Source organism: Microcebus murinus, chromosome X (assembly GCF_040939455.1).
Source record: "Microcebus murinus isolate Inina chromosome X, M.murinus_Inina_mat1.0, whole genome shotgun sequence".
In the NCBI taxonomy this organism is placed as follows: Eukaryota; Metazoa; Chordata; class Mammalia; order Primates; family Cheirogaleidae; genus Microcebus; species Microcebus murinus.
In genome coordinates this window covers 32134922-32158818 of record NC_134136.1, presented here as the reverse complement: position 1 = coordinate 32158818, position 23897 = coordinate 32134922, and the positions used below count along the sequence as shown (strand labels likewise).

The window sequence follows — 23897 nt, the reverse complement described above, 5'->3', positions numbered from 1 at the left end:
AAGCCCTAGCAGGATTTCTAAGCATTTGCACAATAGAAGCCCTACCCCGAAAATAAGACCTAGTGATGGGCGTGGCTACGCAGCGCATCTGCACAACCCATGCATTTCGTCACAGAGCGGTAAAGAAGACGAGCAGCCCTTCTCATCTGCCCCATGTGACAGCTACTATCCCAGAGGTGACCCAAAAGGTGCGGGCAGCCCCAACAAGGTCAGCTCCCCCTGTCAGGTCCCGGCCATCCTGTGCGTGCTGCAAGCTGAGGCTTTGAGGGGAAAATAACACATCCCCTGAAAATAAGCCCTAGGGTGTCTTCTTGAGGAAAAATAAATATAAGACTCTGTCTTATTTTTGGGGAAACTTGGTATTCAAGGTACCCACCACCGTGACCAATATTCAGATCAGGTTGCTTCCTTTAGGGAAATTTATGTAAATCAAGGAGGCAAATTTGTTATTTCCTGATTAACAGCTAATTCTGGAATTAATCTAAAGATTTTTTTTCCTCTTCCATTTGCCCTGAAGCCCATAGAGAAGTAGAAATGTTTTTCTTAACCTTTATTCATGTTCGTTGTGTATTTATGGATATTTAGAATGGTTCTTATTTTTTCCTTTTTTAAACAACAAAACTCAGCAGTGCTGCAGCAATATCCCTCTTATCTGCCTGTTTTGTACATGTGAAAAATTTTCCTTCCATTACATGTTTAAACATCCATTCCTTGGGGCTTGATTTCAATAATTTAAGCTCCCTCAGAAATGTCTGAGCACTCTTACTTTAACCATCTGTATGCTTGTTGTCATTATAATATTTGGCTAAGTTTATTTCTAACTGTAGGTGTGTTTCTGTTTCCTTCATTTGTTTTGTCTCTTTGGGCCCCCTCCCACCCCCCTCCACACACAGACAGACAGACAGACACACACACACACACACATACACTTCACATTTCTCTTCTGTGAATTTTTTCATTCTTATTCAGTTCCTTCTATTTTTACATTTTGTCAGATGATAGGTGATAAAAGGACATTTAGATGCTTTCATTTGGGCCGGGCGCGGTGGCTCACGCCTGTAATCCTAGCACTCTGGGAGGCCGAGGCGGGCGGATTGCTCGAGGTCAGGAGTTTGAAACCAGCCTGAGCAAGATTGAGACTCCGTCTCTACTATAAATAGAAAGAAATTAATTGGCCAACTAATATGTATAGAAAAAAAATTAGCCGGGCATGGTGGCGCATGCCTGTAGTCCCAGCTACTGGGGAGGCTGAGGCAGGAGGATTGCTTGAGCCCAGGAGTTTGAGGTTGCTGTGAGCTAGGCTGACGCCACGGCACTCACTCTAGCCTGGGCAACAAAGCGAGACTCTGTCTCAAAAAAAAGATGCTTTCATTTGCATTCCTTAAATTATTAGTGAGCTAGAATGCATTTTCTTGTGATTATTGGCCATTTGCATTTCTTCATCTGTGAACCATTTACACATTTTGTCAATTTTGATATTTTGTTACAGGAGCTCGACATGCATTAAATCTGATACCCTTCACTGATCCATAGATCTGTTATTTTAACAAGTCTTTATTGGGTGAATATTATTTGCTAGACACTACAACAAAAATTCATGTCCTAGGTCTCTCTTCTGAGATCTAGACTCTTATGTTTATTGAAAATGTCTACCTGCAGTGAGAAAAATGTTAGTGCCCATCCAAACATGCATGAATTGTCAAGGATAACATGCACAGACAGTTCAAAAACACTTGTTCCTAAGTCCTGCCTGGCCACAAAGTGAAAGGATGCAGTACCTAATACGAAGAGAGCTCTGGTTCAGGATTAGGATTTCTGTGATCTCTATGCTAACAGCATGAATTTTTAAAATTACATAATATTTTTGAGTTTGCCTTTTCTCACTTGTAACATGGAAACAATTATAGCTATTAAAGGCAATTGTTCTGAGAAGCAAAAGAACAAAATATTTTAAGCATCACACACAGCATATGGTACATACTGTACTCAATAGATCTTAGTCCCCTTCCTATCCCATACCAGGCCTTCCCTTAAAGAAGATTTGGCATAACCCAAATAGCATGATTACATAATGATCACATGGAAGTGTTAAGGGAAGTGTATAAGTTTCCATCATGTATTAACTCGTGTGTCATTACTTTGTGTGGGAGTGATTTGTCAGATTACTTAGGAAAGCAATAGTTGAACCAGTTTCATACGGCTGAAAATCATTGAAACCATCAGCCTATTTAACTTTATTTCATGTACTTTCTCATCCCATTTTTTATCTTCTATGTTAATTTCTCAAGAAAAATACGTAGAATGTAACCCAGCAACATGAGGCTTTGCAGAAGAACAATGCAATAGAACACTCAGAGCCAGGCACCTTATAAGGCATTAGGTAAGTCTTTTCTCCTGTGTTGGCTGTTTTTGGGTCACACCTCTCAGCTCCATATAGAGATTAGTGAGATCCCATCTGGGAAAACACTTTTGATACCTTAGATGGGAAGAAAGACACAATGATTTCCAAGGAACTATTTTCCAATCTAGACTGGGGAATATCATAATCTGTGTTTGATGAACTGAGTAAATATTATATAAGTCCTTGTATTATTTGGTAATTGAATGACCATTTGGGCATCATCATAGGGTGGAAGGAACATAAAGTCCCATACAAGGGCAGGACCCATGACCTCAGAGAGCCATTGGGACTCATGTTTCCTGAACACTGGTGCTTTCCTATGTCATGTATTTCCCGCAGCATTCCTGGGAGGTAAAGGCTGTGATCTCTATGCCATTTTGTAGCTGGAGGAACAATGATGTACAGAGGTTAAGAAACCTGGCTGTGGAGCATCCTGCACTGAGTGAAAAAGCAGAGCCTGGCACCCTACATGTCCCCGTGCAGACTGTGTGACACTGAACTGCACATCACACTGTAATCAATCAATCTTGCGTTCGTGCTGACTCTGGTCACTACTGAAGTCTGTATCTCCACCTCTGAAGCCAGGTTGCTCGTCCTGCCTCTCTTTCTGCAAGTCAGAGAACCTCATTGGACTTCAGTTTCCTACTGTGTAAAGAAAGACAAGGGAGCCTGCGCCAGTGCTGTAGAAAGTGGAGTCCCTAGATGACCTATATGGTGAGGGACAGGTGTCATGCTGAGGATGAGTGCTTGAGGAAGCAGACCTCAGATGCATGCAGTTCGAGGTCTGTACTGTAATAGAAATTGGTAAAACAACCTGGAAAGGTTGTACTAAGTGACATCCACATAAGCAGTATGAGACAGTGTAGACTTCCCCCAACACACACCACACTGGAATCCTCAATAGTTTCTTTTACACTTTGATGACATAACAAGTGGAAATTTTTTCACTGTCATCATATTTAGCTCAATATTAAGATGACTTTAAAAATTCCCTTGTAGACAAGATGCTCTGATAATCACATGTATTTTTTTTTATTGCAAAGGGATCTCGTTTCATATGCAGCCTAAAAACAATGAGTGAGGCCAGGCACAGTGTCTCACACCTGTAATCCTAGCACTCTGGGAGGCTAAGGTGGGAGGATTCCTTGAGGTCAGGAATTTGAGACCAGCCTGAGCAAGACAGGCTGAGCAAGAAAAAATTAGTGAGCTAAAAATAATTTTTCTAAAAATAGAAAAATGTAGCTGGGAGTGGTGGCACATGCCTGTAGTCCCAGCTACCTGGGAGGCTGAGGCAGCAGGATTGCCTGAGCCCAGGAGTTTGAGGTTGCTGTGAGCTAGGCTGATGCCATGGTGCTCTAGCCTGGGAGATAGAGAGTGAGATCCTGTCTCAAAACAAACAAACAAAAGAATGAGTGACGGCACATGAAACTGCAAGTTTTCCAAGTGCTGCTGCTAGCATGTAGGCTCCAGGATGGATGTGTGTGTGTGTGTGTGTGTGTGTGTGTGGCCTCTGGGGGCTTCTCAGAACAGTGTGCAAGCCTAGGAGATTAACACATTCACTGCCATGTGAATTGTATTTAACTCACTCTACTTTTGAGCCTGGGTCCGGCTAAAGCATATGTAATTCACACGTTTCTTTACCTTGAGCTGCATGAACTATTTTTCAAGTTGCCTATAACTCACACAGAGAAAACAATAAAAAATATCAAATTTTCCATTAAATTAGAAAAGATCATTTTGTTTTTGAAGTTTTTATTCTATTTTTGTAATAAAACACCGTGGCTCTGGGGAAATTTTTTTCCCTAGTGTGGCAGTCAATGTGTTAAGAGTGTCTCTCAGTGATATATGTTGAGGTCAAGTTTAGAGAGGACCCATACTACACTTTCTGGAGTCCCTTTCCTTCCCTTCCCTTCCCCTTTTCCTTCTTTTTTTTTTTTTTTTTTTTTTTTTTTTTGTTCTTTTTTTTGACAGAGTCTCACTCTGTTGCCCAGGCTAGAATGCCGTGGCGTCAGCCTAGCTCACAGCAACCTCAAACTCCTGGGCTCAAGTGATCCTCCTGCCTCAGCCTCCCTAGTAGCTGGGACCACAGGCATGTGCCACCAAGCCTTGCTAATTTTTTCTATATATTTTTAGTTGACCAATGAATTTCTATTTTTAGTAGAGACGGGGGTCTTGCTCTTGCTCAGGTTGGTTTCAAACTCCTGACCTTGAGCGATCCGCCTGCCTCGGCCTCCCAGAGTGTTAGGCTTACATGCGTGAGCCACTGAGCCCGGCCCTGTGCTCAAATATAATAGTGGTAGAGGGAACTCTTGTGGTCTCTTGACTGTTAGGTCAAAATTATTTTCCTGCACCACACAAATCATGATGCTGGAATTTCTTTTGGGTTGTTTCCATTCAGTAAAATATCCCAACTGTAAAGTTAAAGTGCACATGAATGCATGCTAATATAAGTACATGTTTGTATTGATAAAGAAACCGGTGAGAGAAGAAAATTGTCTTGATCAAATAATTCTAAATAATATATGTGGCTACTGGCACTTCAGGAAGTGAAGTTTAAGCCCCCTAAGGGCAGGGCTGACTTAGTGACTCACTTCTAAAGAACAGGGTGTAGGGATAGAAAATAGTTGCTGCACAGTGGAGAAACTTGGCAAACAGCACCTTAATCAAGTGATGAAAGTGATCACCAGTGACATCCTGAGAGTGTTCTTTAAACGCAGACATGATGTGATAAGAAGGACACTTCAACTCTGTGATATTCTTTCTCAAAACCCCTAAAGCCAGTCTATTCATGAGAAAAACAACAGATTAAGCCTGTACTCCTGACTGTCAGGCCTACAAGAGTTGTCTGGCCATTCCTCAAATGGCTAATAGCAGTTACTAGATGACCCAGCCATACCACTCCTAGGTACGCTGCCAAAAGAAACAAAAACATATGTCTACATAACAGCTAACAACTTGTATCTGAGTGTACGCAGAATTCTCATTCATAATAGCCAAAGAGTAGAAACAACCCAGATCATGGCTTGGTGGCTTGGTGGCACATGCCACCAGTATCAATTGATGAATGGGTCGAATATGGTGTATTAATCAGCAATGAAAAGGAATGAAGTACTGATATATGCTGCAACACGGATGAACCTTGAAAACATTACGTGAAATGAAGGAAGTCATCCCAGCAGAAAGAGAAACGGTGCGTGCACAGATAAACACGCTCTGCTCAGTAAGAGGCTCAAGATGTGAATGATTAGCAGCTTAAAGCAAGATACACATGCAGAGTTCCAGAGAGTGAGCAGATGTGTCCCGTCTGTTAGCTCGATTGTACCCTCTAAAGCTAGAACTGTCACTCAGATTTGTAAATAAAAAGGCAAACCTATAAGAATAAACCAAGTGATAAGCAAACCATGTCAGGAATATTAGTTAGGCCTCTGGCCTATTAATTTCTTACTTGAGATTTCTGAAGGTACTTAATTATTCTACTAAATGTAAACTCGCAAATTCAAAACTAAGTCGGTAGTTTTCCTTCTCATGTTCTGGTGTTTGAAATTCAAGAGCATAGTGCACTACTGCAGCATGAAGAGAAAAAAAAGGAAAAAAGAAATTAGAGAGCAAAGTATAATAATAGGTTCCTTAACTTTGGAGATTTAGTGCCTTAAAATATGAAGTCTATAATGATTTCATATATAAAAGTATATTTATTGACTGTAATATAATAAAAGATGATGTTAAAAAAAAAGAGATGAAGGAAGTCAGATGCAAGAGACCAAATAGAGTATGATCCCATTTATAGAAAATGTCTAGAATAGGCAGATCCACAGGACATAAAGCATATGTGTGGTTCCTGGGTTTGGGAGTGTGTTCAGGTTTCACTGTGTTCAAGCACCTTTGGACTTCGTTGGGTGATGGAAATATCTGAAACTCGATCACAGAGATGGTGGCACAACTCTATATATTTACTAAAAATCATAAAATTTGACCTTTAAAATGCATGTATTTTGTTGTCTGTAAATTGTAAGCAAGCCGTTAAAAATATCATATGGTCCTGGGCTTCTGTTGTACCATAGTAATGATCAAATTTTCATACAAAGGCCATAATGCATGTTTTATTTATTTGTTTGTTTGTTTGTTTTTGAGACAGGGTCTCACTCTATTGTCCAGGCTAGAGTGCCGTGACATCAGCCTAGCTCACAGCAACCTCAAACTCCTGGGCTCAAGTGATCCTCCTGCCTCAGCCTCCCGAGTACCTGGCATGCGCCACCATGACCGGCTAATTTTGTATATATATATATATATTTTTTTAGTTAGCCAATTAATTTCTTTCTATTTATAGTAGAGATGGGGTCTTGCTCTTGTTCAGGCTGGTTTCGAACTCCTGACCTTGAGCAATCCACCCGCCTCGTGACATAATGCATGTTTTATATAAACATGTAATTTATATAAAATTATAGCTGTATCCCAGCCCTGCTGACTCTCTCCTATGTTCCTCCAAGCAGAAACCTTTCTCTTCTAACTCCAACCTGTATCTTACGTTGGGTTTCACTTGTGTAAAATTGGATTTTCCTCTGATTATTTTCTCATCTTCCAATTGTGGCAATGGCTTGAGAGTGGGGCCACATCAAAATCCAGGTCATTCTCTCTGTGCCAGGATGCCAGCATTATTACTTCCTTCACTCCCCTGTGTGTTTTCTTACATAACTTCTCTTGGGGAGTCTAAATGACACTACTTTTATGGGTGTCAGTGTGGCAATACTTATCAGAGGGCTCCATAGGTGCGCACCCTTTGCACCAACCATTTACCTTGCATCAGTTTATCTTCAGGGTGTAGATAAGGACGCAGATAAGGATCTAGTTTACGGACTGCCATTCTGATAATTCTCTTCTTTTACTTCTGAGCCTTGTGAAACTTGAAAGAGCCAATCCCTCAAGATGAATTCTGAGTTGCAGACTGGGCCTGAATTAAAACTAGAGCCAAACAGCCATTTGCTGACTAGAGGTCACACAGGTACTCAGTTAAGTTCCGGGAGAACCCGCACCTCTGCTTAACTTTGGGACTATCATAGCTGCCTCTTCCTGTTTATGCTGCGTGAATCACCCAGTAGCCTGTTACCTACATCAAGGAATCAGAACTTAGCAAGCATCGACCAATCAGAACTAAGCAAGTTGCAATCCTTCAATTGCATAAGTTGATCTGAAGGACAAACCCTCCTGTTCTCTGGGCCAGCACCTTTGTTTTATATTGAATTCTGTATCTTCCTCATTTGCAAACTGGTCACTGGAGTAAAGTCTCTTTCTTCTAAATTCCTTTTTGGAGAACTTCTGTTCACAACCTGAATTTAGGGGAGGAGACCCAAGGGGACACAATGCCATGGAAAGTCAGAAGGAAGCAGAGGGAAATGCTGTGTGTTGAGTGACACGCACCCACACGCTTACATACACACTCATATATTGACCATGTTGTGTGATCACAATACTGGAATTCTCATGAGACCATTGCTGGGCTCCAGGAGGACACACTCAGCTCACCAGTGGAAACAGCCACTTGAACTAAGCCCTGAAGTGTGCCCTTCAGCAGGGCAGAAACTCTGAAAAGATGCCATCTACACAATGTAGATAATAGGGAAGATCAGAACACTCTGGAAAACATGGGGTTATGAAAATTGATTATGTCACATCCATAGGATGGAATTCTTGGTAGGCAACAAAATGAGCTATTATGAAGACAAAATGGAAGGATGAGTTTTGCCTATGAGATTAGCTACTATTCGTAGTTTTCTAAAGTGTGCAGAAACAGGAACTTTCTTACTGTGATGTTAGGAATATAAATTAGTAATAGTATTTTGATTCATTATGTTAATAAAAAATTTTAGTTTCCAGGGTTTGGGGAGGACACTTAAGGAACTTATAAAAAATGTTTAAAAAGATATTTGTATATATATTTCCAGAAGCCTTGTAGAATATAAAAAAAAGAAAAAAATATGTAAAGATTATATAATTAAAAAAAAGAATTAAAAAAAGATATTTGTATATATAGGCACTGAGGGTTAAGTGTACTAATGTCTATAATAATGGAAATCATGGTAAGGGAATTGAATTTTCATAACTAAGGTAATGGATGAAATAAAGTGTATTTTTTTGGGAGATCAATAATCAGTTTGTTGTTTTTACCATTTAACTCTGGCTTAGAAAATAATAATGTGCACTCCATAAATGTATGCAAATTCCATATCCCATTTCCCCCTTATTTTATAATAAAAGAAAATAGGCTTAATGTTTAAGAGGAGAATTAGTGTGACACAATTGCTGAAAGACAATTTTGCTGTCATCACAGCTCAAGAAGTATCCACAGGAACCTTTCAGAAAACAGGTTACTGTCCATTTTCTAAAATATCAGGTTACATAATCCTAAATACACATGAGAAAAAAAGTAAAACATTTTTTGTCTTCACTCATATTGCTCCTCACCCCCAAAATTCAGATTAAACAGTTTTTGCAGATCACTTCTATTTTATCAATTTAATGTAAAGAAAAAGCAATCTTCATTTCTAAATAAAAATCCTAACACCATGTTTGAAACTGCAAATGGGACTCTCATCATGTACAAAAATGAACTAAATAACAAATTCTCAACAATGTTGCATCTCAACATTATTATGTACAATAATCAATTAGTGTAACTTACAGGTCTCAAACCTGTAAGTTTTCAATTCAAGGAAATACAATTAGGCCACTGCAGTCATTTCCTCATCTGAGTCACTTGATTCATCGTTTCGTTCCAAAGCCCGAAAGTCTTCGTCTACCGTTATAATAGTTTTCTTCTTGCACTTCTTGGGAAATGCGTCATCAGCACAAATTTTTCTCATTGTGATGTTTGGCAATTTCTTCAGATCAAAATTCCATTCCCTAAAAGTTTTCAGATTACTCGGATTCACGATGTCTGGAATTTCGAGGCCATAACCTTCATACTGCTGCCGCTCACGCTCCATCGTCTGCTTGATGACTGTCTCCCGGGAACAGTGCCGCCTTCCCCGCCTGCCTTTGATGCTGTTCTGTAACTCGATCTGCTCCAGCTCACTGCTGAATCGATTTAAATACCTTTCAATTAATTCACAAGCATCTTTCTTTGAATATCTCACTTTTGGGGGATCAAGATGATTTTGAAACCACTTGAGTTTTTCACCAATAAGGTTGAGACGCAAGGCCTTTTCCTTCTTCAATTTTTCCTTCTTTTCTTGTTTGTGGGCCTCTCTTGTCATTTTAGCTGCTTTTCTACCATGCGGATGGATGACCTTTATTTTCGGTCCTGCACTTTTTTCCTTTGGTGCTTTAGGCATGGTGATGTCTTTGCGGCCACAGAACACCTCAGCACTCTGGACCTGGGCAGGCTCACTAATCGCAGCGCCGGCACCTCCCCCGAGTAGCGGGGCCGGAACACACGTGGGACCCCTAGTGGAGAAATAAATTTAGAGCATCAGGCCGGGCGCGGTGGCTCACGCCTGTAATCCTAGCACTCTGGGCCCCAGAGGCGGGAGGATCGCGAGGTCAGGAGTTCGAAGCCAGCCTCCCGAAGAGTGAGATCCCGTCTCTACTAAAAATAGAAAGAAATTAGTCAGACAACTAAAAATATACATATATAAAAGATTAGCCAGGCATGGTGCCATGTGCCTGTAGTCCCAGCTACCTAGGAGGCTGAGGCAGGAGGATCATTTGAGCCCGGGAGTTTGAGGTTGCTGTAAGCTAGGCTGACGCCACAGGACTCTAGCCCAGGTAACAGAGTGAGACTGTTTCAAAAAAAAAAGTTTAGAGCATCATATGATGAAAGACCAGGTCCATATGAAAAATATTAAATTTTTTTCTAGTGAAGTAATTCAAAATATTTTATAGAAATGTATTTACATTGAATGATGGTCATAACCAGGGCAAACATGGGTTATAAAAATTATAGGTATATCGATATTTATCAAGAAGCCTCAAATCATAAAAATCTAAATGATCTTTTATTCCTCTTACCTACAGGTTTCTATTAAGCATAGTAAGAAACTGAAGTTTCTGTGTGGAGGCTGTCACTATTCCTGAACACAGGGAGTGCCTTCGTTTCCACTCAAACTTCCAGAAAGCCCTGTAGGGTGGGCTTGAGCCACAGCCCCTCCCTCCCACCTTCCCGCTCAGTGATGTTCAAGCTGCAATTCAGGCTTCTGTCACGAGGGGGCATCAATGTACCCACAATATTGAACTCCATAAAGAGGTGTATACAATGAGCAAAAATATGATACCTCCCTTAAAACCCAGTGTATGAACCTATGTACAGAATGATTCTGTCTGAAAAACCCATAAGTGTAGTGGACACAAGTTCTCCAAAAATAAATTTGGAGGAAAGAGGCTTTATTAAGTAAATAGTATGCAAACAACAGTAAAACAAGGTGCCCTCCAGAGAACAAAACGAGGGCTGGGTTGTACAGCAAAAGTTCTTGCCCAGCTTTTCAATTTGGTCAGTTAATGCAAATGAAGGATTGAAACTTGCTTAGTTCTGATTGGTTGATACAGCTGAGTTCTGATTGGTCAATACAGCTGTGCCCTGATTAGCCAATGTGCTGAGACCTGATTGGCTGAGGCAGTGGGCTCTGATTGGTTGGTTCATGTGAACTCTGAAGTCCCAAAGTTAAAATGATGTGGATTTTCCAGAACTCAGAGTATGTGTGTGTCTTCTAGTCGGTCAGTCGCTGCTTGTCTCTGTTTTAAATTTAGGCCTAGTTAGCCACTCAGGATCCGTCTTGAAATATTGTCTCTTTTAGATTCACATGTGTTCACAGTGTAAAAGAAGACTAAATCCATATACTTGGGCATGCATAGGATTAAACACTAGACAGTTCTATGTACCTTGGTAGTAGCCATAAGACTTAGGGCAGTACAGGGCAGGTAAGAAGTGACTGAGAGGGGATGGGGACATCAGAGTAGGGTCAGGGCAGCTGTGTCCAGCGTCCTAGAGTGGGGATGACTGAGAGGGGGTGGGAGAAGGTCTGGGAAGCCTGTATGGGGTGGGTAGTGGAAGGTGAAGGCCCTATTCCCTGGGAGGGACTCCTCTACAGTGTGGACAGCGGAACCTACACTTATTAGGGAAGATTTAGATCAGTGAATGCAGTGTACATTTGGGGTGAGCAGCAAATGGAACTGCTTTAATATACATGTAAGTTTTACCGAACAGAATTGTTAACATAGTTAATATACCATTCCAACTTCTTTGTTACACTTTACAAAATATACTCCTTTTTAATAAAAAAGAAAAACCAAAATAGAGACTGATGCCATCTGGTGGCCGTATCCAGGATTGCAGCGTTGAGCCTCTCAGACCAGGGGGCTCAGCAAGAGGGAGGAAGTTGGGATTTTGGCTGCAAGAAGGTATCAGAGTTTTCTGGATTTATTTGGCTCATGGTAGTAAGTCCTCTATATCCATGATTTCCTGGGCTATCTAAAACTGGGATTGGTTCCATCCTCTTCCTGAATTGAAGGTAAAGCTGCACTTGTGTTCATTCAGCTGCTGAAGTTAAATGAAACGGAAACACCCACACATTATCAATTCAATTTGTGTTCACTTTGTTTCTCCATAAAATTGAATAATGTATGTATTTTAAAATTAATGAATACATTGCACATTACCTTTGTCATTCTGTTCATAAGCATTTATCAAAATGCTTTCTTTCCTGAATACATAATTTCAACTAATATATGAAGGTATCTTTATGAATTGAAATTAATCTGCATCTTGCATTGGCCTGACTCCTACCCTCGGACCCAGATGTTTTTGTTGTGAACAGAATCGTGCATACTCTCCAGACGTGTCCCTGTAGGTGAGGTGTATGTGAATATATACACCTACACACAGTGTTTTCCAAAAGTGGAATTACAGTGCTAACTTCTGTTTGCAACTTATCTTTTCCATTTAATGTTATTTTTGGAATTTATAGTTGCGCCTTATTTGCACTTGTGGTTTTGGTGTATTTTCACATATTTATTATATTTTAATGAGATTACTCTGTGTAAAATGGTTGCCTGTCATGTTGTTACAGAATGTGGATCACAAATCATGGAAAATAACCCACTATCCGAGATGTAGTTTGTGTTTTCTCCTTAGTGTTAGCAAGTTTTTAGTGTTATTTTCATTTAGAAAGTGTTTTAAATTTCAATAATGTGACTTTAAAGTTAAACAGGTCAGAATTTAAAAAGAAAAAATGTTATACAACACCGTGGGGAAGACTTACTGTCAGCCTGGAGGGAGATTGTAGCATTCAGAGCCCTGGAGGCATCAAGAGAAAATGATAAATCTTTAGAGGATTCCAGAGTTGGAAGCTGCCCAGGAGATTTCAAAGGTGTCTCCCTGATTTACATAAACTCCCCTAAAAGCAGCACCCTCATTAGATTCGTCTGTGTGAATGTTCACTGGTCCCCCATTTCCCAGTTTCAAGAATGAGTAGTTGTATTGAGTCGAGCCCATGACTGAGTGATCACAAACACAGAGCAATTTTATACCAACAGTTTATCACACAAAAGAAAGAATGAAAGGAAGGAAGGAAGGTACACAAAGTGAAAATACCCTCCAGAGAGATTGCAATGGGTCAGTCTCCAGGAGCAGAGAAAGGCACCTGAGGCTGAACACATGCTGCCTTTTATAAATCCACTAGTTTGTCCCACCTTTCCTCTAGCAGGATTGGTTTCCATTTCCCACTTTTGGGGCGTGAGTACATGTTGGTGTCATATAACAGGTCACAGGACAGGTTACATCACAGGGTAGGTTATATAACAGTTTCCCTTTGGGTACATATGTATTTTCCAAAATTCTCCATGAAGCTCCACCCATGTTATGTTAATTCGATTGTAATGAGCTCTGTGTCAGTTAAAGGTTACTAGGAACTTTTTACTAATGTATGTTCCCAGCAGGGAACAGTTCCTGGTCACAATTTGGTTACTAGCTGCAATCCTCTTCCCACTCTCTGCCCTTAGCCAACTCCTTGCCAGCTTTTTACCCTCCCGCAGACCTAACGCCCTGACCTGAATAATGGTCATAGTGGTGGCTGCAAGGATTAAAGGAAAATAGCTGTTAGGATTAAAGGAGATGAAATTTAAAGTATATTTGCTTACAGTAGGTCAGTACATGTTACTTTGCTTCCTCTGACTCACCCATCCCAAGGGCAACACCTGAGCTTCTGCCTGAGCCCACTCACCCCTTAAGGGATCAACCACCTCCTGGGACCCTGCACCCAGGTCTCTTGGCACAAAGGCCAGGATTTTATCTTTTCTGTCATCTTCATCACCCAGAGGGCTGTTGAGTGAGGCCCTGTGGGGCCGCAATAGCAGGGGAGTGTGATCTGATCATTTCTCAAGCCCTGGAAGCCCATCTTCCAAAGGGGAGGCTGCTGAGGGCCCCCTAGGGAGGGCGAGGGTTGGAACCTCATTGCAATCCTGCCACTTATCTGGGGAGGTGACTTAGGCTCTGTGAGCCTGCGCTTGGTCATCTGTGAAGTGGGACTGACCACACCATCCTTACAGAGCTGCCCAGAGGGTACATGAGAAAACCTGTTCAGAGTATATGGCATGGAGTGGGACTTCAATGGCCCTTGAAATGTTGGGACACAGCAGCAAGGGCTGGCTGAGCCTCAGGACTAACGAGGCATTGTGAAAAGTTATTTCTCATTTTTTCTCCTAATGAGAACACAGGCTTCTAGACAAGGGAAGCAAATCTCTCTGTGATATCCCTTGAGTTCCAGGTTTTAGAGACAGAAGCTTGTCTACACTCTTGAGTGTTTTATAATCTCATAAGAGCTGTTCAACATCATGCCTCTGATCAGATTCAAATCTAGTTCCCCATGTAGGGAAGACGGGTGTCTTTGAACTTATCTGGTGAGCTCAGTGACAGATCTCACCAGGGAAGCAAGGTTTGGTATTTGCCTAATGGCTGCTCCTGGACTGCTTGATATGTTAATATATTTATAGGAAAATTCTGGAGCCATCCTGCAGTCACCAATGTAGGGTCCTCAGATCAGGCATTATTCAGTCACAATCACACCAGGATTTCAACTATGGCTTCTTCCCTGAGCGAAAAAAATCCAACTGTTACTAACATTTCTTTCCACAATTGTCCATTCTTTCATTTACTTATAACTAAATATATATTGAGATCAAACCCCTATTATTGCACTGGAGGTGTCACATATTCTCCCAATAAAATAAAAGGCAAATAAGATAAAATAAATAAATAAGTCAGAAGGGAAATGAATATATGGGCAACTTCACAGCTTAAATCTGAGATGAGATGGCTTTTTCACATGAACTTGCAAATTTGCTCAGCTTTAAAGGAATTGAAGATTTGAAAAAAAATTCCTCTGTGAACTTTTTATCTCCATTTAGCCACAGGATCCTTTTCTCTATAAATATCCTTGTGTCTATCTGTAAGTCTCTCTCTTCCCTTTCAAATTCAAAGTACCAAAAAGAGTTTCCTATATTCTCTGTTAACATTCTTCAGCTCCCACTGACTCCTTATTGCACTGCACTATGGCTTCAGTCCCGGGATTGCAATGATCCAATGATCATTGTCTTGCCAAGGTCTCAAGCCACCTTTTTGTTGCTAGGTGTTGGGAGCTGTCCCGGACACGGGAGAGTTAAAGTGCGGTTGCTGCCCGGAACACTGGGGTCCTTGAGACATAGCACCTGGCGCTTTGACTCAGAGCTCTGACATTCTTGACCTTTCTTCTAGCTCACGGAGGGTGCTGGAGATAGCAGTAGCAGTTATAGAAGGCCACTGAAGTAATCCTGTGCACACAGCCCTCATAGCTTATAGCCCCCCCGAGGCCCTGCACACTCCTTTCCCAGAATTGTTAATTACACTTGGGTGCTCTTTTCCTTGAACTGTCTGAGTGATCATAGTTGAGTATTTGTAGCTTTATTGATATCAGAAGAAAGTTAAGTTGTAGATTAGAAAACTGCTTAAGCAGAGAAAGGGGCTATCAAAGTGATGCATGGTTGAGAAAAAACAAGAACTGTTTTGCTTTCTGGTTTAATGAAGACATGTACCACCTGTTCCAATGCATTTCACTTCTCCTTTGTTCTTATCTGTATAAATATAGCAACTGAAATAAACGAGGCATGGCAGTCACCAAGGACTCCATCCTCCTGTCCCCATCTTTTTATTGTCTCTTCATTTCTCAGCCTCGCCCCCTAACTCCAGGTGCCGCACGTCGCCGGCTGGCTCCGGCAGCTAGGTCCAGTTTTTTGTATAAATATATTAACATGATGAGCATTTCTTTCAATGACCTCCTAAAATATGCATGCTTGTGCAGACTGCTTCTTTCGCCTAACAACAAATGTTTGACAGTTTCTGGAGATGAGGTAGCCGACACAAATCCAAGCTGTCCCACTCCCTAACTGTGCAGTCTTGGGCAGAGTCCTCCTTCCCTCTGTCCCTCAGTTTCTCATCTATGAAATGGGGATTAGCCACAGTTTCTATCTTGTGAGAGTGCTATGAGCACTGAATGACAATACATAAACTCATATGGTATGTAATAAATTTTAGTCATCTTTATTGATTTTTAGATATCTTATTGGCATTAGTATCACTTTAGACATGAGAAAGTAGGCTATAGACTAATGTTTATTCACAAGCAATGACAATGTGATATGTTGTTAGTGAATGTGTTAGTTTCCTAGGGCTGCCATAACCAATTATAGAAATTTATTATTTCCCAGTTCATAAGTGGGAAACTAAGGCCAGAAGTACAGAACCAAGGTGTAGGCAGGTCCACACTCCCTTCAAAGTCTCAAGGTGAGAATCTTTCCCTTCCTCTTCCAGCTTCTGGTAGCTCTTGCTTTACTTGGTTTATGGCAGCATCTCTCCAATCTCTGCCTTCCTCTTCACAGGTCTTCTTCTCTGTGTGTGTCAAATAGCCCTCTCCTTTCTCTTATAAAGATGTCAGTCATTAAATAATCACATCTTGAGATCTTTTAGCTTAATTACATCTGCACAGACCCCACTGACAAGGTATGGCAGGGGTTAGGATTGCAACATTTTTTGGGGGACACAATTCAACCCAATACAGTGAGTAAAACAAGTAACAAAACTAAATTCAAGATGTATCTTCTGTATGTAAATATATAAATGCATGCATGCATACTTACAGAAATATATAAATAGTGCAAAAGAAAACTTGTGGAAGAATGTAATGTAGGTGAAATTACAAGGGCTTACCTTTGAGTGGTAGGATTTGGGTATTGTTTTTTTAAAGATGTCATCCATTTTTGACAATAATAAGCATTATTTATCTTGCAATTATACAAAAATTTAAAATGCCTGTGAAACATAAGTAGGTGGACGAGTCTGTGTTGCCAACCATAGGAAAGCTATTCATTGTATCATAGAACTGGAACATCCCTGAGGTACAGGAAGAGAGCCAAGATTTTGGGAGAGCACTTTGTACAGCATTACCGGTCATATTTCTTCCAAATTCTAAACCACACAAATTGCTATCAATATTTTAAATTTCTGCTTACTTAACTAAGAAGAAACGTGGAACCTTAATTTGTTTTAATGTGCTGTGCCCTGATGACAGTAAGGTTGGTCTTCTTATCATATGAGAGGCAGTAGCACATTCTGGCTATATGTAGGGACTTGGGAACCACACAGGCTGTGTTCAGATCTAAGTGTCACCACTTGCTGGCTCTGCCCTCACTGTGCCTCAGTTCCCTTATGTTTAAAGTCAGGCAACATTAGCTCCTCCTCATAGGTTGTGAGGAGGTTGAAATGAGTAAATATAGGGTCAGCATGAACAGCAGTGTCTGGAAATGAAGAAGGTGGCAATAAATATTATCCTTTTTTTTTATCAGTGTTAACATATTGCCATTTTTATTATTATGTGAATTTATATTGGTTGGCATAGACTGCCATTCATATTGATGTGTGTGGAAAAAAACAGTTTGTACAGTGCTAAGCAGAAGATCATCTCACTCCATCCTTAAATATGCATGGTTATATTTGCATAGTACAATTTATGAAAACAATATACAGCCATGCGTCACATAACATTTCAGTCAATGATGAACCACATATATGATGGTAATTATCTTGCTAATTTCAAGATTATCATGAAACTGAAAAATTTCTATTGCCTAGTGACTTCATAGCCATTGTAACCATCCTAGGGTGACGCATTCTTCCTGTGTTTGTGGTAATGCTGATATGTAATCTACGGCACTGCCAGTCGTATAAAAGTATAGTGCATACAATTATGTACAGTGCATCATACTTGATAATGATAATAAAGGACTATGCTACTGGTTTATGTATGTTTATACTATACATTTTATCGGTATTTTAGAATGTACTCTTTCTATTATACTTATAAAAAATGTTAGCTGTAAAATGCTCAGGAAGGCCCTACAGGGGGTATTCCTAAGGAAGGCATTGTTATCCTAGGAGATGACAATGTGTTATTTCCCATTAAGACCTTCCAGTGGGAACAAGATGTGGAGGTGGAAGACAGTGATATTGATGATCCTGAGGCTGTGTAGTCTTAGAGGCTATTGTGTGTTAGTTTTTAATAAAAAACATTAAAAAGTGAAAAATGTAATAGAGAAAAGGTTATATAATAAGGATGTAAAGAAAGAAAATATTTTTTTGAGACAGAGTCTTGCTCTGTTGCCCAGGCTAAAGTGCCGTGGTGTCAGCCTTGCTGACAGCAACCTCAAACTCCTGGGCTCAAGTGATCTTCCTGCCTCAGCCTCCTGAGTAGCTGGGACTACAGGCATGCACCACCATGCCCAGATAATTTTTTCTATACATATATTTTAGCTGTCTGGCTATTTTTTTTTTCTATTTTTAGTGGAGACGGTGTCTCGCTCTTGCTCAGGCTGCTCTTGAACTCCTGACCTTGAACGATCCTCCCGCCTCAGCCTCCCGGAGTGGTAGGATTACAGGCATGAGCCACCACACCTGACCAGAAAGAAAATACTTTGCTACAGATTTTCAGTGTGTTTGTGTTGTAAGCTAAGTGTTATTACAAAAAAGTCAAAAAGTTAAAAAATCGAAAGGTTTATAAAGTAAAAAAGTTATAGTAAGCTATGGTGAATTTATTATAGAAGAAACAATATTTTGTGTAAGTTTAGCATAGCCTAAGTGTACAGTATCTATAAAGTCTACAGTAATGTCCTAGGCCTTCATCGTCACTCACCACTCACTCAGAGCAACTTCCGGTCCTTCAAGCTCCATTCATGGTCAGTGCCCCCAATAGGTATACCAGTTTTTATCTTTTATACCATATTTGTACTGTACCTTTTCTGTGTTTATATATGATTAGATATACTAATACCTACCATCGTGTTGCAATTGCCTACCATATTCAATATAGTAACATGCCGTACAGGTTTGTAGCCTAGGAGCAATGGGCCATACCATATAGCCTAGGTGTGGAGTAGGCTATATCACCTAGGTTCGTGCAAGTACACTCTATTGTGTTTGCACAATCATGAAATCCCCTAAGGATGCATTTCTCAGAACACATTCCCATTGTTAAGCCAGGCATGACTGTATATATAATCAAAGGTTAGCGGTGCTTCTACATAAGCAGTAGCCTTTTAATGGTTTCTAATGAAATATTTGTTTGGCTTTCCTAACTTTTCCATTTTATCTACAACAAAAGTGTGTTGGTTTTGGAAGTGAAAATAATAATTAGGATAACTATCACCACCCATTCCCACAGGGAGGTGACTCAGCTTCAGCCAAGGGAACGAGGTACTAAGGCAGTCCCAGAGCTAACGTGTGACTTTCCCCACGTGACAGTCCCAACTGGGCAGCTTCAGGGAAATTACAGACACCCAGGGGAAGGGCAAGCATGTCTCTCCAATGAACTTTACATTCAGCAGTCAGATGATGTCTCCACATCCTGGGACTTTAGTGAAGTCATGAGATGAAAGTAGTTTGACAACATGCTTCTCTCTGCACTGTTCCAAATGAAGCCCCTTGGATTGACAGCAGGATCATCTGTATACCTAGCTGCTTAACCAAGCAATGACTGCCACAGGGGAGGGAAAGGGGCAGGGGCTGCATGAAATCGCCCAGGGCTCAGCGCCACAGCTGCCAGAGGGGGAGAATCCTAACACAGCAGCAGGGTGTGGGGGGAAAAGTTGAGTCACAGTCCCATTCAGTTCAGGGACCCAGGAGCAATCGACACATGTGAATCAAAACACCTGTGAAATGACTTACCTGTGCTATTAAAAATAATAAAAATGAGGGAAAATCTACACATGCCCAGCACTTGCAATACAAAATCAGATCGAGTTCTAAATGGGATTTGGTTAGTGATCTGGACACATGAAAACTAAAGCACACAATCCCTGTCTTCTTTCGCCAGCATACTTCAAGTTAGGTTCTGGATGTAGACGACAGGCCTAGAGGAGTTAGAGTGAGAATAGAAAACAGAAAATTCAACCTAGACAAATGGGAATATGTTTTATATGAGGACACATTGAGACATTGTTTTAGGCCAGTTGGCTCTAGGGAAACTCTAAGACTTAGAACACATCTGGCAAAAAAGGTTTGAAAATACAATCTGCTGATGATATTCATGCTCCCAACAGCACATAAACTAAGAGAATAAGCGTGTCTATTTCAGTAAGTCTGAAAGAGTGTACATGACAAGGAGGCATATATGGCAGGTCCCAGCGATGAGACATGATTGTGTATTTGTTCTCCTCATGTTTCTTCCTTCCTTTTTCCATGAGGTAGCGAGTCATTTACAGATAAAACCATGCCACAAAAAATAGCATACGTCACTTACAAATATATACGTATGCAATAAAATTACAGAGAAATGTCTTAAAAATGTAAAACCTAATTTCTGCATATTGGTTACCTCTGAGAAAAAAGGAGGATTTAAATTACATTAGACTTCAATGTGAGTTTTAATTGCATATGTAATATTATATATGCCAACGTGAGTACATAGAAATCTTACATTCTATAATTTTTGTACATGTGAAATATTTCCTAACAAATCTTTTAATGAATTTTAATTCTGACTTCAAAGGATATCCATACTAATTCATTATGTAGAAAGCATAGTCAAGTCCAAAGATAAATAATAACCAGCCTCAACACTCATTAATTTTGAAGACCATATCATTTTTGTGTAGTTACTCCCACACATATATTTCATATAGGTTTCATTTATCTGGAGACTTATTTCCTAAGAATCATGAAAACAGTGATTAAGGCTGGGTTGTAATCCTAGCACTCTGGGATGCCGAGGCAGGCGGATCACTCAAGGTCAGGAGTTCGAAACCAGCCTGAGCAAGAGCGAGACCCCGTCTCTACTAAAAAATAGAAAGAAATTAGCTGGACAACTAAAAATATATAGAAAAAATTAGCCGGGCATGGTGGCTCAGGCCTGTAGTCCCAGCTACTTGGGAGGCTGAGGCAGTAGGATCGCTTGAGCCTAGGAGTTTGAGGTTGCTGTGAGCTAGGCTGATGCCACGGCACTCTAGCCTGGGCAACAGAGTGAGACTTTGACTCAAAAAAAAAAAGAAAGAAAGAAAAGAAAAGAAAACGGTGATTAAAATGTGCCCAAATTTTCTCCTCACTTTAATGACTTGAAAGCCCATGTCCCTAACCATTGCAATATGCAATATTTTCCTATGTAAAGGCTGAGGCCAGCATAGGGGAAGTGGCTCTCCATGGTCCTGCACACAAAGAGAGATCTGGTATTGGGGTCCAGGTCCCCTAATTTTAGTGTGTTATACAGCAGACCCATCTCCATGCTCTGTCATTCTTTACTGTCTCCTCTCTGGGTCTCAGTGGCAGGCTGTTAGTCCAGGGTCCAAATAAAAGGTAAAAGAAGTTGGTAAGGAAGGACATCAAATGAAAATTAAGAAGGAAATAATTTACTTCCTCATTTTCACCATCTTCAGGCATCTCACCCTACAAAGAAATGGCGCCAATATATATATATATATATATATATATATATATATTTATACAGTATATAAATATGTATACATTTCTTTTCCTGATGGTTCAAATCCAATTGATATCTGTGAGATGTTCATATTTATTTTTTTTTTTTTTTTTTTTTTTTTTTTTTTTTTTTGAGACAGAGTCTCACTTTGTTGCCCAGGCTAGAGTGAGTGCCGTGGCATTAGCCTGGCTCACAGCAACCTCAATATCCGGGGCTCAGCGATCCTACTGCCTCAGCCTCCCGAGTAGCTGGGACTACAGGCACGCGCCACCATGCCCGGCTAGTTTTTTGTATATATATTTTTAGTTGGTCAATTAATTTATTTCTATTTTTGGTAGAGACGGGGTCTCGCTCAGGCTGGTTTCGAACTCCTGACCTTGAGCAATCCACCCGCCTCGGCCTCCCAAAGTGCTAGGATTACAGGCGTGAGCCACCACGCCCGGCCGAGATGTTCATATTTAATCCATCTCTTGTGGAAGGGAGCTCACAGGGGAGACCATACAAATATTTATTGAAGTGTCATGTATCACATATTTTCTGTAGGTTTGCTCATTTCTCCTCATAATGGGCTTCTGAAGTAAATGTTATTATGCCCATTTTATAGATGAGTGAGGTCAGGTTCACTAAGGGTAACTCACTACTACAGGGTCACACACATTTATTAAGGGGCAGCCATGGCTCTACACATTACTATATTACACAAAACATGTTCATTTACATATATTTTTTCCCAAAGTTATCATATTATACATATTTTTCAGCAATTTTCCTTTCTCACTAAGCATGAAAGCCTAGGGTATTAATTTGCATTCCTTTAGCTATGGTAATTTGGTATATTTTTGAAAGTTTAATTTGTATTTATATTTTTTAATGTGAATTATCTGTTTATATCATTCGACCATTTCTCTATTCATCAGTAAGACTTAATTTCATATCAAGTGTATTAAGTAGTATAGTTAAGGATTTAATATAAAAGTAACCACTGGAACAAAACAATTGCTGAGAGTTAGCTACTCTCCCAGCAAAATAGGTCCCAAGGCAGGATCGTTGCAAGGGATTTGGAAATAATAGAAAATAAAGAAAGAATATAGATGAAGAAATGATTGAGATGGAGACAAAGTGCAGTTTAAATGATGGAGGAGTTAGGGGGTCCCCAGCATTCCCATGAACTGTGAGACTATGAGTGAAGTCCTGCATCAGTATTTGTTACATCAAATTGTCTTTTGTTAGAGAATTACATATACAGTTCATTTTTTGAGGTTTCCAGGGGAACCTTACCTAATTCTGTCTACAAGAATAGATGGTTACATAGCCGGGCATGGTGGCATGCACTGTAGTCCCAGCTACTCAAGAGGCTGAGGCAGGAGGATCACTTGAGTCCAGGAGTTTGAGATTGCTGTGAGCTAGGCTGATGCCATGACACTCTAGCCTGGGCAATGGAGTGAGACTCTGTCTCAAAAAAAAAAAAAATAGAGATGGTTGGTGGGGGGAGAGAGAGAGAGAGAGAGAGAGAGAGTCAGGGAGGGAGAGACACTGAAGAAAATGTAGAAGGTAGTGCTGGGGCAGCTGAGGAAAGTTATTTGCTGTGTTCAAAGGGTAAAAATGCCCCTTTTCTTTGCTTCAACAGACTGATAACAGAAGTAGCTGTGAGATTTCACAGAGTTCTTTGTATCATTTTCTTTTTCTGTGAAGATGGGTTATTGACGTCCTTGAAATCTGCTTTTTTGGTAGGAACTGAGGCAGAGAGCTGGCAACCCTACTGTACTATTGTTTGCTTAGGGTTCTTCATGGCTAAGAAAGAACGCTTGGAGATAATGGGTTAGGCCACAGGTTTTTAATTAAACAAGCAAAAGGCAGTTGTGTTGTGAGTTTCCTTGTCAAAGGGACAATAATGTGCTATGAGTTTATTTCCCTGACTTTCTGTTAGGTCATTTTCCTCTGTTAGATAGGTTATTAGTAAGGCCACCTTTCACTATCTAACAGAGAAAAAGAAACTAACAGAAAGAAAAAAGAGGACATAATTGCTCCTTTGAAGAGAAAGATCCTAGGCCCTTGTTTAAGCACCTGTGGCTCAAGTTGCTGTCTTTAAGGTTGTCCACCTGCAGAGTTTTGTTTACAAAGCACTTGAAAAGAATTGAGCAGATAAAGGGAGGGGGCCTTGGGCCAACCCCAACTCTGGACAGACCACATTCTAAGGACCCTGGTGAGCCAGCCTCACAGAATAGAGGAAGAAAAAGGAAAAACAGACACAGGTGCTTCACAGCCATCTTCTGCTATCGGCTTGCAGGAATAACCCCCCCCCCTTTATGCCCAATAGAAACCTTGAACTCCTTATCCTCCCTGCTGAAACTTCTCTTTCTGTTGTATCCCACCCTTCCCTCGCTTGGTAGAGTAAAATAAAATTTCTTTCAATAAAACTATTTTAATATTTTGTGTTGAGCATACTTTTTCAATCCATGCTATGAGTTCCTACGCTCAGAGTAACAGTATCTTGAATTTATTATGTCAAT

General features: G+C 40.4%; 1 long non-coding RNA gene and 1 pseudogene across 1 annotated transcript in view; one reads left to right on the top strand and one right to left on the bottom strand.

Moving 5' to 3' along the window:
* Positions 1–23897, top strand: part of LOC105884193 (uncharacterized) — an 85364-nt gene that overhangs the window by 31270 nt on the left and 30197 nt on the right. Inside the window, exon 5 of the long non-coding RNA XR_012915944.1 lies at positions 2289–2380. This is a non-coding gene — a long non-coding RNA (uncharacterized LOC105884193). The remainder of the gene's footprint in view (positions 1–2288; positions 2381–23897) is intronic.
* On the bottom strand, positions 8967–9829 carry LOC105884192 (translation machinery-associated protein 16 pseudogene; annotated as a pseudogene).